This window comes from Mesocricetus auratus, unplaced genomic scaffold (assembly GCF_017639785.1).
Source record: "Mesocricetus auratus isolate SY011 unplaced genomic scaffold, BCM_Maur_2.0 Super-Scaffold_100027, whole genome shotgun sequence".
Lineage (NCBI taxonomy): Eukaryota > Metazoa > Chordata > Mammalia > Rodentia > Cricetidae > Mesocricetus > Mesocricetus auratus.
The window spans coordinates 4,438,735-4,449,346 of NW_024429208.1; the positions used below are offsets into that span (position 1 = coordinate 4,438,735).

Sequence of the window (10,612 nt, forward strand, 5' to 3'; positions counted from 1 at the left end):
CCTCCGGGCAGGCATGCCCATGCCCATCCTCACAGGCACCCATGCATACCACGTGCCCACACTCAACTTAAAAAAAATCCATGTTGGGCATGGTGACACACTCCTTTAATCCCAGCACTTGGGAGGCAGAGGCAGGCTGATCTCTGTGAGTTCAAGGCCGCCTGGTCTATAAAGTGAGTTCCAGGACAGCCAAGGCTACAGAGAGAAACACCTGTCTCAAAACACACACAGACACAGACACACACACACAAATAAATAAATGGAAAAAGAAATCAAAATATTGCCTATGATGACCCGCCCGAAGAGAGGAGCCTCAATGGAGGAAATGAGGCTATCTGATTGGCCCACCGGCGTGTGTGTGAGCATTTTCCTGTTACCAGATGCTGTAGGAGGGCCCAGCCACCATTCCCAGACATTTGGACCTGGGGGTGTAAGAAAGGCGGCTGCTGGCCAGCCTGAGAACAAGTCAGTAAGCCGCACCCTCCATGGCCTCTGCCTCAGCCCCTGCCCTGGCTTCCCCAGCGATGCTCTGTGACCTGGGGGTGTAGGCCAAACAAACCATGCCCTCCCCAAATTGCTCAGGGTCAGGGTGGTTATCACAGCAACAGAGAAGCCAACTAGGACGTGACCTGAGTCTCCTTCCCTCTTCTCCAGGCAAAGTCACTGCAGAGTAACTGGGCTCTGGACCGTGGGACTCAGGAGGCTGCCCCACGCTTCCATCATGGTCAACAGGAGCCCAAGACAAGAGTGTCCTCCCGTCCTCCCAGACAGTTGGCTCTGATCTGAGGCCTCTGCTGGTTGTTTCTGAAGCTTAGGAGATGTGGGGAAGTTGAAAGCCTGGGGGTTGGTGGCAGCGGTGTGGGGGAAGGTGGGAGGCAGAGGAGGAGGTTGTGTGTGTGTGGGGGGGGTGCCCATGTGGATGGCGGAGGCAGTATGGGAGGTGTGGGGGTGGGCGGGGGTTGGGAGGTGGCCATCCCAGGCTGTCCTGCACTGGTGTCTGGAGCGCCGGCCAGGACAGTGCACACTCAGCATGGCTGCTTCTGCCCAGCAGAAAAGGGGAGAAGGAAGAGTTTGGAGATTACATTTTGGGGGATCTTGTGTTTCCCTTATGTTTTAGGTCACAGAAGTCACAGAGACTCGTCTTGGTTTTTTTTTTTTTTTTTTTTCTTTTTTGATTTAAACTGAAGTAGTCTAGGGCCAATGAAACGCCTTAGCGGGCCCAGGCACCTGCGTGAAAGCCTGATGGCTCCGGAGAGAGCGAAGATGTTTCTGACCTCCACATGCGCGCCGTGGCACCTGTGTATCCGCGTACACAATAAGGTGATGTTAATAAGATAGTCTAGACACACAAAAAGGCATATATCAGTCAGAAGAATCCATTCCACGTCCCAGTGACAAACACTCCCAAAGTCTCAGCGACTCAATACATGCTGATTTCTCCTTTTCTGCCTTTTCAAGTGGTCTGAGGGTGAACTGGGTCTCTTTCCACTGAAGCCACCCAGGGGACGGGATGAATTCCAGCTGTTGGGGAGCACTGCACATAGACCACCATGCCCAGAGAGAGACAGGAAGGGCAGGAGTTCAAGTTCATCCTTCCGTACACAGTAAGAGGGGTCAACGTGGAATAGAGTTTCCTGTAACCATCAATCAGTAAAACCCTAGATGTCAGCTGCGGGCATGCTTCAGCGGTGCAGTGCTTGCCTGACAGGCATGAGGTCTTGGGTCTGAGTCCCACGACTAGAAAGGGACAGCCCATGAGGAGGCGTGGATGTACCAAGTCGCACCCCATGAGCTGTGTGTGAGCCATTGGTCACCCTGGATCTCCCCATTGAGCTCTCTAGGGAACCTGGGACATCTCCATGGTTAAAATAAAAGGGAGCCAATCACTGTAGCCCTCAAACATACGCAGAACACTGTCTGCGCCATGCACACAGCCAGGCACCGGGGCTCCTCGGGAGGGGCCGGCCTCGGTTCCCATCCTCAGTGAGACTGCAGCCGTTAGGGAAGCGGCAGATGCCCTTACTCAGGAGCCCTCAGTATAGCACAAGGGACAGAAAAAAAGAATGACAACCCCCCATTCTGCTGGTATGGGGGTACACACTTGCAGTCTCGGTATTGAGGAGGCTGAAGCAGGAGGGTGGCTAGCCTGAGCTACTAAAGAAGAAACCACACCTTCCTGCTACCAATAGGTAATTAGTAATTGTTCATCTTTTCTTTTTCTTTCCTTTTCTGGACTGGGTCAAGGTCTCTGCCGCGCTCCTCAGGGGATCCCTCGTTTATCATAGACGGAGATGATGGGCCTCTAGGGCTGGCTCAGCAGCTAAGAACATGTAGAGGGCCCAGGTTTGGATCCCAGCACCACGTTGGGTGGCTCCTGACCACCTATAACTGCCAGGTCCAGGGGGTCTGATGCCTCTGGCCTCCATAGCACCGGTACTCACATGCAGACAGACAGACAGACAGACAGACACACACACACACACACACACACTCTCTCTCTCTCTCTCTCTCTCTCTCTCTCTCTCTCTCTCTCTAAGTAAACAAGAGGGCTGGAGAGATGGCTCAGGGGTCAAGATCACTGGCTGCTCTTGCAGAGGACCCAGGTTTGGTTCCCAGCACCCCCATGGCAGCTCACAACCGTTCATAACTCCAGTTCCAAGGGATCTGATGCCCACTTCTGACCTCCACAGGGTTACATACAGTACAGGCAAACAATCATCTATAAACAAATAAATCTTTAAAAAAATAAAATTTTCACTGGTGTCTGCCTTCTTTCCAATCTATTGCACCATAACTTCTCTATAAGCAGCTGTGTCCATCAGTTTCCAATAAAGCTAAACTTATAGATAGGTTAAAAGTAAGTTTCATATGTATTGCAATGTACTACATAGTTTTTCTTTAGATAGTCATAAAACATCAAGGTTTCATTTTATGTTACCCAATATTTCTTAGAAAAACTATACTTCCTTTTTTTTTTTTTTTTTTTTGGTTTTTCGAGACAGGGTTTCTCGGTATTGTTTTGGAGGCTGTCCTGGATCTAGCTCTTGTAGACCAGGCTGGCCTCGCCTCGAACTCACAGAGATCTGCCTGCCTCTGTCTCCCAAGTGCTGGAATTAAAGGCGTGCGCCACCACCATCCGGCTCCTTATTCTTAGTGATTTGGAAGTAATTCACAAACATACGTAGAATAAATATATCAATTCATATAAGCATGCAGAATGTTTGATAGACAAATCTGTATTTTGCTCTTCAAGGATATCAAAATAAAAGTAGTCAACTGCAAAAAAATAAAATAAAAAATTTAAAGACAGACAGTGACCGGCATAAGGTAGAAAAGTCTGCGTTTCCATCTCTAGCCTGATGTGGGCTTGAGGTCTGGAAGGGACAGCCCCTTGAGAATTACCTGGCTTTAGGCAAATATGCTTGGGGTTGGAGGCTGCCCATCATCCACAGAGGCCAGGGAGCCAGTCAAGCACTGCAGGCTTCTTGTCCCAAAATATCTCACTGGCCTGAAAAGCCATGGTGAGTCACCCTTTCTGGTCTAACACATCAGGTAGCCCTCCAAACAGCCGTATTAAAATGCACACTAGTGATGAGATGACCTTTGAGGTACATGTGGGACAACATAGGCCTCCACAGGGGATACCCTGCAGCCCCCACAGAGGGAGGAGGGCTGCTTGCCACAACCAAAAACAGGCAAAGCCACAGCCCCGCACCCCACCTCCTTCCTGTCTCCTAACCTCTCAAGTGGGTGCTCTGCACGGGGTTCTAAGCAGCCTCGTGGCAGGGAGTCCCGCTGAGAGGCTGTAGCCTTTATTGGATGTAGAAAGAGGGAATTTTGTGCAGAATTTGGGAGGGGGAACCCCCCAAATCTGTGATCGCCAAGGGCACAGGGCACTAACAGCTAGCATAGTAGGACTACAGGGTTGGAGAGATGGCTCAATGGTTAAGAGCACTGGCTCCTCCCCCAGATGACCTGGGTTCCACTCAGCGCCCACATGGCAGCCCCCAACCTTCCGTAACTCCTGTCCCAGGGTATCCAGTGTCCTCTTCTGGCTTCCATGGTGCACAGATACACATAAGACGGAGAGAAGCCATTAAGACTAGAGAGTTGTGTGTGGTGTGCTTATCTGTGATCCCAGCACTGGGAACGCTGAGGCAAGAGGACCGTGAGCGGGAGCCCTGCTACACAGTGAGTTAAAAGCTATCCTGGGCTGTCTCTGTATCTGAATAAGACAGAAGGGGAGGGGGAGGGGGATAGGAACCAAGGAAGGAAAGGATGGCTTTAGTGGGAGACTGTAGATGTGACGCAAAAAAAAAAAAATAAAAAATAAACCTAGAATATTCTCTTTTTTGTTTTTTTGTTTGTTGTAAAGGGAAACCTTTTCCTTGAGAGAAGCCTTCCCGCCAGCCTGGTTCCAAAGCCGCACATCAATCCCAAATAACACACAGGATGCTATATTAATTATGAAGCTGTTGGCCTTGCTTGTTTCTTACTGGCTAGCTCTGACTTAAGTAATTACCCCATAATTGTTAATCTAAGTATGTCTCTTACCAGAGAAGTTTACGGGCTTCCTACCCCATGGCGTTACATCTCGACTCTCTGTGTTTCTCCTTCCCAGCATTCTCCTGGACTCCTAGTCCCACCTATCTTGGTTCCCTATTGGCCCAACAGTGCTTTATTGACATATACACACACAGGACTTCCCCCATCAGTTTGTTTGTTTGTTTGTTTGTTTGTTTCCAAGACAGGGTTTCTCCATATTGTTTTGAAGGCTGTTCTGGAACTCTCTCTGTAGACCAGGCTGGCCTCAAACTCACAGACACCAGCCTGCCTCTGCCTCCCGAGTGCTGGGACACCTAGAATATTCTTATGCAGCCTAGCTGAGAGTAGTGTGATGCCAGAAGCTTTACTCTCAACATCCCCACAGTCAGAACTGTGTGGAGCTGGGCTAGAGAGAATGCTTGGCAGTTAAGGGTGCTTACGAACCTGGCAGAGGACTCATTCACCAACACCTGCATCACGGGGTTGACAACCACTTGCAACTCCAGCTACAGGTTTTCTGGCGCCCACTCCTGGCCTCCTTGGGCACCTGCATTTATGCGGCGCACACAAACTCCAGACAGGCACACCCACGCACAAACATGGAAGAAGTAACTCAGGAGAAACCCATCAGGGCACAGTGATTCATGGCTCCTACCTGTAATCTCAACACTTGAAAAGTGGAGACAGAAGGATTAGGAGTTCAAGACCAGCTTCAGCCACACAGAGACAGGGAGAGCTAGCCTGAGCTACAGGAGACCCTGTCTTTGAAAGGAAGGATGAATTTAGGCAGAAATGGGGGGGCACTCAGGGGAAGTGGGAGATCAGAAGCCCGAGGTCATCCCCCACTATACAGTGAGTGTGCGGGGCCGGGCTGGAATGCTCGAGACCCCGTCACAGAATGAAACAGGATATCACAGCAAGTAGTGAGGAGAGACCTGGAAGAGAGGCCTGGGAGGTATCCAGGTCTCTAACGGCGTCTTCGTGGGGGCACAGAGGGTTCTGGGGGACAGACTTCTGTAACTGCCAGGCACAGAGCCCCAAGGACGCCTCTCACCCTTCCCTCTACCCCCTCCCCCCCGCGTCCCCCTCAGGGCAGTAGGCACTGGAGAAAGACAGGAAAACCCACAAAAATCTCCCAAATAAGATAAATCTGTGGTGTAGACAAAAGCTGTGCTGGGTGGGACTAGGTTTCCGTTGCTCCCCCGATGGGGCGGACCGTCAAAAGTGGCTTGTGGCTGCAGAAAAATGCGTCATCCCCGCTCTCGGCAAGGACCCGCTGTCTCAGCTACACCCCTGAAAAACAGTCCTAGGCTGGTGGGGTTCCCATGGTGAGGGAATTGGGGATCTGTTGCTGGCCTCTGGGTCACCCTTGAAGTCCTGTTCGGTTCCAGCAAGACAGTGGGGCTTCTTGGAACAGGGTTACCCGGCTGGGGGGGGTGCGGGTGTTGTGGGAGCTGTTTCAAATCGCTGGGTTACTGGAGTTACTAACTTCCCAGGGGGTGGCAAGTATCCAGGGAGAGGCTGGGGTGGGGGGGCTCCAGTCCTCTGTAGGCCGGAGTCCTCAGAGAGCACAAGGGTCGGGTCCAGTGGTTTCCCTGGGGAAAGGGTGCCGGCTGACGGTGGGGACAAAAGGTCTCTTCAGCGCCCCTGCACTCCACACCCCTCGGCTCTCAGGCCCGGGAGTTCCTTCTCTCTCCTCTCCAGCTCCACGCCTGTTAAGGGCCATTGTTCCGATTGTTCTGTGGAGAAAGAGATGTTTTCAGTTTGGAGGCATTGTTGTGGACTTCCTCCCTGGGCCAAGGCACGGGAGGCCTCCCTGGGCAGGGCGGCCGCAGCAGTGCCTGAGAGGACAGTGGACTCTGCGTGTCTGCGCTGCTTGAGCCTGGAACAGCCCTCTGTCTCAGAGAGGTCACCACTCCAAGATGATACCGTGCCCACGGCACAGGGAAGGCTGTGGCCTCCTGCCCCTTCCGGGGCTGCCCCTAACCACCACCCTGCCCCACCCCCACCCCACCCCAGCCGCTTCAGCTCAGACTATGTTTCAGGGTTGATTCTTCTCTCTGCAGCAGACTAAGAAACTTCTTCCCTGAGCCTCAGTTTCCAAATTTGCAAAATCAAAAGGGGTTGCCAGTGTGGTGACGGGACACTCCTTTAATCCTAGCATTTAGAGGCTGAGGCTGGCCTGGTCCACAGTGACTTCAGGGCCAGTTTGGACTATATGGGACCATGCCTCAAAAAGAAGAGAAGAAAGGAGGTAGTGGAGTAGGGAAAAGGAGGGGGGGAGGAGGAAGAGGAGGAAGACTGACCTTGAAGTTTTGGGGGGGGGGGTGCTGAGGTGCCAGTCCTCTGGGCAATGACTTCTGGCATCCAAACATCTTCTGGCTCCTTCTGTTCGGACGCGCTGTTCATGGAGGGTCGTGGGGAAAGACTCTATCGCCAGCCCTGACTGAGAAAGCTGGGGCTGTCTCTTGATGTCGGGGGTACGGGCCCATCAGGGCTACACCAAGAGACCCTGGAGGCCTGACTCTGGGTGAGAACCTGGACACAGTGACTTCAGGAACTGCCTGCCTCCTAACTAGCCTGTCTGGGGTGAGAAAATCCAAGGACAGCCTCTACGGCTGCAAGCGGCTGAGCAGGGGAGAGCCGCTCTCAAGCATCCATCCACGTGTCCCCCACTTCCCTGAGCTGTGTCAGGCTGGTTCAGTGTGCTTACTTCCCATTGCTGTCAAACAAGGGCAAGAGGTCAGGAGGGCTTCGGGCTGGAGCTGAAGATGGTGGCGGCCATGGAGAAGGGGTGGGAGAGGTCCCAAGGGAGCTTGCGGTATGAGCGCCACACAGACATGCCTGAACCTGGCCTGGAGATTGGAGACCACGCCTGAGACGCTCAGTCTGAGAGGGACGCGTCAGGACAGGTGGAGTTCGGATGTCTCCCCTGTCACCCTGCTTAAACTGCTCCATCGGTGAGTTTCACGGTGCACAATGTGAAAAGATCAGGGATCTCAGAGCCGGCCTGAGGTCAGGCCCCAGGGAGTGTCTGAGATGAGGCCGGGAAGCCTTCTGAACCACTCTGTGAGCTGACAGCTAACACTGCCTCCTTCTTCCTATGCACGGAGGCCCCGCCCCCTTTCTAAACAGGGCCTTCTGTAGCTCAGGCTGACCTCAAACTTACTACGTAGCTGAGGATGGCCTTGAACTTCTGAGATTGCAACCCATCTTATAACCCTGAGGATGGACCCCAGGATCTCCTGCACACTAGATGAAGACAACACCGAAGCCACTTCTCCAGCCCCATAGAGAATTCTTGAGGCAGGAGGAATGTTCCTGGGGTTTCTGGCCAGGCAATTCCTTACCATTTGTTTTCAGCCTTTAGGTTATGAGTGACAGGTACTCTCTCCTGCTGAGGATCCCTGATGATAAGAGAACGGAAGTGTCCCTAGGGCTGGAGAGACTGCTCAGAAGTCAAAAGCACTGGCTGCTCTTACAGGAGACCTGGGTTCCATTCCCAGCACCACATGGTGGTTCACAACCATCAGTTACACCATTTCCAGAGGTTCTGATTCCCTCTTCTGACCTCCTGGGCACAAGGCCCTCATGTGACATACCTACATACCTACATACATATATACATGTAGACAAACCACTGCATGTCAAAAAATAGACATAAAATAAACCTGAAAGAAAACACAAAGTATTTCTGCCTTCCTCAAGCCAGTGAAATGTTGCTGTCAGGGACCATGTAGAAAATCTAACCCTAACCCTAATCCTTACCCTAACCCCTAACCCTAACCCTTGTGATCATGCAGGTCACACGATCTCAGTTGCAACTACTCAGCTACAAAGATGGCAGAAAGAAAAATGCAAATGAATGGGTATGATTCGCCCACTAAAACTATATTCATAGAACAGGAGTGGGGCTGGGTTTTCTGGAAGGCAGAACTGAGTTAAGTTAAAAAGGATGGTGGGATGTGGGGGTGAATTAATTAACCCTGAGGGGCTGGGAGCTGGCTTCCATGCAGCCTGTTCACCTAAACTCAATCCTTGGAACTAGATTCAGCAGGTGTGATAGAACATGACTTCAACCCCATCACTGGAGAGGCAGAGGCAGGTGGATCTCTGTGAGCTGGAGACCTGTCTGGGGTCTACATACTAAGACCATCTGGGGCCATTCATGGCTACATGGAGAGACCCTGTCTCAAAAACAACTCCTCCAAAAAAAGAAGGGCAAAAGTAAAACAAAACAGGCTGGAGAGATGGCTTAGTGGTTAAGAGCACTGGCTGCTCTTCCAGACAATCCAGGTTCAATTACCAGTACCCACATGGCAGTTCACAACTGTCTGTTAACTCCTGTTACAGGGGATCCGACATCCTCATGCAGGCATACATGCAGGTAAAACACCAAAGCACATAAAATACAAATCAGACAAATAAACCAACAACTAAAAAGGAGAATGGGCTCTGAGACAGGCTTTGAGTCCCAGACAGACGCAGGGGCTCACCAGCAGAGGGTCGGGAGCAGAAGGTGGTGACAAAACAGGAGGCTGATGTCACAGGCTTCCTTTGGGCTACTGACCAGCTCCCAAATCACGGAAACTTATTTGTTAGTTGTGAATGCCCAGCCTTACCTTAGCTCTAGTTTTAATATATTTCTCTTTACTATGTTTTGCCTTAGGGCATTTTACCTTTCTTTCATTCTGAATATCTTACTTTCCTGTTTCCTCTGTATCTGGCTGGTGGCTTCCTGGCTTCTGGCCCTGAGCATTTCCTCTTTTTCCCTCTCCCTGGTTCCTCAAGCCTAGGTTTCTCTCTGCCCACCAGCCCCACCTATCCCCCCTCTGCCTGGCTATTGGTCATCCAGCTTTTTATTAGATCAATCAGGTGCCTTAGGCAGGCAGGGTGAAACAGCAACACATCTTTACATTGTTAAACAAATGCAGCAGAAACAAATGTAACACATCTTTACATTGTTAAACAAATGCAGCAGAAACAAATGTAACACATCTTTACATTGTTAAACAAATGCAGCAGAAACAAATGTAACACACCTTTGCCTAGTTAAATATTCCACAACAGGCTGAGGTGAGACTGTGAGGGGATTTAAACACTTGGCAACAAACTTACTGAGACTTTACACTTAGGAACAAAATTAATACAATGGTCCCCCACAGGAATACTATGCAGATGACATTTTTACTTAAGATACTCCTTCCTGCCCCCAAGCATACCCCACAGCCAGGCTGCCTCAGAGATAAGCAGTATGGGTTCCTGGAGATTTTCCATTTCCAAATGGCTACAGAGACCCACAACATCTCCTGATTGTGAGGTTAACTTTTTTTTTTTTTTTTGGTTTTTTTGAGACAAGGTTTCTCTGTGGCTTTGGAGGCTGTCCTGCAAGACCTCATTTCTTTCTTTCTTTCTTTACAAAGATAGGTGGAAGAGACTTGGTACCCATGACTTCAGGCTAGTTTGGGGCCAAGAAGCAAATGCCCAGGATCTCCAACAGCCGGGTCACTGTCTCTGTACGTGGATGGGATGCTGGCTGGTGCAGGAGGCGGCAGTCTGGGAAACCCAAACCCACATGCAGTGAGGAGGCCATGCACACCTGTGACCCCTGCACCGAGGAGGGGAGAGTGGAGGAGACAGGAGGATCAGGAAGTTGGGGGCGTCCCTTGCTGCATAACGAGTTTTAGGTCATCCTGGGCTACATGACCCCCCCGTCTGGGAAAAATAAAAACAAAACGAACAAAAGAAGAAAGAGGGAACATGCAGGCCTCCGGGAAAAGAAACCGCAAACTCAGACTATTCAGCAAGCGCTACTGGAAGGGAGTTGGGAGATTGCTGCAGGCCCGAGTCCCTCCCACAGGATCAACTGCACAAACCCCAGAGATCGATATAGGGCCAAGAAAACTCCCCCACCTAGAGACTTCAAAAAAAACCCAACCCCAAACCTTTCATTGTTACCCCACCAAGGGGCCGCACTGCCGCTCCGGGTGTGTTTACTGGTAAGATTTGCTGTAATTATTATTATTGTTACTTCGTGCAAGAATACACTCATTGTCTCCAAAGTTCA

At 51.0% G+C, this 10,612-nt stretch overlaps 1 long non-coding RNA gene across 2 annotated transcripts; it reads left to right on the forward strand.

Annotated features, from left to right (window-relative positions):
* The first annotated feature begins 9,626 nt into the window (after window positions 1-9,626).
* On the forward strand, window positions 9,627-10,612 carry LOC110343682. 2 transcript variants are annotated; one of them, XR_002385995.2, is made up of 2 exons: window positions 9,627-9,865; window positions 9,969-10,612. It is a non-coding gene; the product is annotated as an uncharacterized LOC110343682 (long non-coding RNA). The 2 variants fall into 2 exon arrangements; XR_002385996.2 differs by having other exon boundaries at window positions 9,627-9,860.